General features: G+C 36.3%; 1 long non-coding RNA gene across 1 annotated transcript; it reads left to right on the top strand.

Moving 5' to 3' along the window:
* The first annotated feature begins 305 nt into the window (after positions 1–305).
* On the top strand, positions 306–3,018 carry LOC123608984. The gene is made up of 2 exons (XR_006717560.1): positions 306–527; positions 2,814–3,018. It is a non-coding gene; the product is annotated as an uncharacterized LOC123608984 (long non-coding RNA).
* Positions 3,019–3,489: the final 471 nt, after the last annotated feature.

Raw genomic sequence — 3,489 nt, 5'->3', positions numbered from 1 at the left:
TACAACAAATGCACTGTAGTGAAACTGCAGAAAAACTTCGAAAAGGGTAGATCCTAAGAGGAGCAAGATGAAGGGGGAAAGTTCCTCAACTTCTTTTATGAAGACAGTATACTTTTAACATAAAAACTAGATAGGGACAATAAAAGAAAGAAAAATATAAGAGGCTCTTACTTCTGAACTAGATAGAAAATTCTAAAAACAAAACTCTTAGCAAAAGAAATCAGCAATATATGAAGAAATACATTTATCTCAGGAATGTACAGATGATTAACTTTGTAACAGCTCCTGTCCTGAGCACCCTCTGAAGGCCCACACATGAGTTATGTCTTTCACAGTGTCAGCTTTATTCAGTCATAAAGCAAGGGTAATGTAATTATAAAGCAGGCTCAGGATTCCAAACTCCGTGACATTTCACCACGTGATTAACTTGGCTTCTTACAAAGGCACATAAAGCTGAACACAAGACAAGTCACACAACAAACAAGATAACACAGCGGGTAGGAAGCTAAGGAACGAAACGTGGTGAGGTCAGTCTGGTGGGCCCACATTTGAGATAAGGCCTCGGTCCAGTCCAAGTCAGCTCTCGGCACTTACTGCTTGTTATGATCAAATAGTGAAGGATCTCAGTTCTGTTCAGAGATCAATCAGGCAGAGCCTTTGGCGGCAGCTGCCTTTTGAAGTGGTCAGACATAGAGGGGTCAGTGTCTAAGGAATCTGACAGTTTGCTGCAAAAATCCTCTCTTTTTAAAGGGACTTAATCAGTCTTGGGCCCCTGCAGCCCTCCTCTGCTCCTGCTTGTTATCAGTTCTGGGGTATGGTCAGCTGCTGCTGGCCTTGGCGATATCTAGTAGCTGCAGTCCCCTCAAGTGCTTGAGTCATTGCTTGACACAGGCCCCTGCTTGACATGAGTGACTCCATCTTGCTCTCTACAGCTACTAATGTAAATTCACCACACTGACATTAAAGGAGAAAAAAATCATATGAATATTTCAACGGAAGTGAAACAGTTTTGATAAAATTCATCACACATGTTTAACTTAATAAAACTACTATAAACTAGGAATAGAAGGAAACTTCCCTTCCTGATGAATGTTATCTATCAAAACCCACTGCCGATAACAAAGCCACTTTTGAAACACGATAAGAAATGCCTTGTAATTCAGAAACGAACATTTCTAGTCAGCATTACATTGGAAGATCTTTCCAGTAATGTAAGGTAAAAGTTATAAAAAATAGAGAGTGGAAGAAGCACTTGGAAATGAAGAAAGAAAACTGTCACTATTTGTAAAAAAAAAAAAAAAAAAAAAAAAATGTGAGAATCTGCAGATAATTTCAGTGAGTAAAGGACATTAGCAAGTTTTTCTAACATGAGCTCAGTATATAAAATCAATAGTGGTCAATACATTTGAGCAACAAACAGAAAAATGTACTTTAAAAAAGGTATCATCTACAATGGTAATAAGACTCATAAATTTCCTGAGAATAAATCAAAGAGGTATGATATTTACAGAGAATATAGTAAAATATTATTCAAAAGCATAAAAAAGTCTTAAATAAATGCTATCACATGTTTATGAATAGCAATCATAAATAAAAATAATCTCTAAAATTAATGCAGTTACAACCCACAGGATTTTTAGGGGAACTAACAAACAAATCCAAAAATTTATATGGAAAAGTAAAGGGACAGGATAGATAGAAACTGGGACAGAAAATAAACATATGAAAATATGCTTAAAACCACAGGAATGTAAATTTAAGTAATAATGAGATATAATTTCAGAATCATCAGATTGACATAGGTATTAGGTCAGATGATAACAAATTTTTGTAAGATATGAGGAAAGGCAAATCATTTATACATTCCTGGACAGATTGTAAAAAAGCCAAACAATATGCACATACTCTACTAAACAGAAATTATTCTTGGTTCCTGCACTTGACAATTTTCACATATATACACAAAGAAATACATACAAGGATGGTCACTAAGCACGCTTTGCAACAGCAAAACTTTGGAAAAATACAAGTACCTCCCAAAGCTGGCTTACTCATGCAGTGGAATAATGTATACAGCTGTTACAATTACTGAAGCAAACTTACATGTAATAATATGGATAAATCTTAACATTCTGTTGGATAAAAATAGAAGCTATAGAAACTTACATATAGTATGATTAACACTGACATAAAAATGTTCAAACGTAAAGCAGCAGTACAGTTTTACATATATAATAACTATGTATAGCACATACCGGAATGGCACATACCAACTTCAGGGGACTGGTTGCCTCTGGAAATGGAGGGAAGGATAAGTGATGCAGCTTTAGCTGTTCCTGTTTTCTTAAAACTTCAAAAAAGATACTCATGAAGATTGAAACAGGTGTGACAAAATATGAAAAGCTATTTTATATCAGTGGTGAGGACATATTTTGTATGTTGAAAATTTTAAAATATTCATACCTGTGCATAAAGCTGGATGTACATAAATTTTTATTGCAGCATTGATTGTAATTTTAAAAAAAGAATTAGAATCAATTGAATATCCATAAATAGAGAAATGAGTAAGTAAACTATGGTACCTCACACATAGGAATGCTATTAATAGTGTAAACCTATATGAATGTATATTTGATTGATTGCATCGATGGCAATTCTTTACTCTTCCCATCAGTCAGGGCATTCTGCCCCATTCTTTTACTCTGGGCTCAACTACAGCACTTGCATTGGCCAAAGGAATGTTCTCAAATGTGACACAATCAGAAGTGAGAAAAATTCTTGTTCACTGTACTTGCTCTCTTGCTCCTTATAAGAACCATGAGAACACACGGAAGCTACTTTGCTGAAGAAATGTAAGGAGCAGCAGGAGGAGAACTGAGTCATCACTGTGCTGACCATCCTGCACCAACGGCCCCCTCAGAGCCTCCAACTGACTAGAGATAGACATCTGAAACAGTTCTGCGTAGATCAGTTAAGCTGCGTAGATCAGATCAATAAAAGTGCCCAGTTGATCACAGAGTTGTGAGACAAAAATTAGTTTTCAGTCTTTTCACCAAAGCAGTAAATTATGAGGAAAATTCTTTTTTTTTTTAATTTTTTAATGTTTATTTATTTTTGAGAGAGACAGAGACAGAGACAGAACACAAGCTGGGGAAGAGGCAGAGAGAGGGAGACACAAAATCTGAAGCAGGCTCCAGGCTCTGAGCTGTCAGCACAGAGCCCCACGCAGGGCTGAGAGATCGTGAGAGATCGAACTGAGAGATCATGACCTGAGCCGAAGTTGGATGCTTAACTGACTAATCCACCCAGGCTCCCCATATTACAAGGAAAATTCTGATTGGAAAATGACTGTAATAGAATGTTTACAATGTCATTTTTGTACTCAGAATTTTCCCTGATAATCGATCCTTTTGATAGAAGAATAGAAATAGCATTCTTCACCATTACTTCCTCTTAAATGTCTCTTTCCCTAACTGGCTCTAAAGAGAA

This window comes from Leopardus geoffroyi, chromosome B2 (genome assembly GCF_018350155.1).
Source record: "Leopardus geoffroyi isolate Oge1 chromosome B2, O.geoffroyi_Oge1_pat1.0, whole genome shotgun sequence".
NCBI lineage: Eukaryota > Metazoa > Chordata > Mammalia > Carnivora > Felidae > Leopardus > Leopardus geoffroyi.
This window is presented reverse-complemented; position numbering and strand designations above follow the sequence as displayed.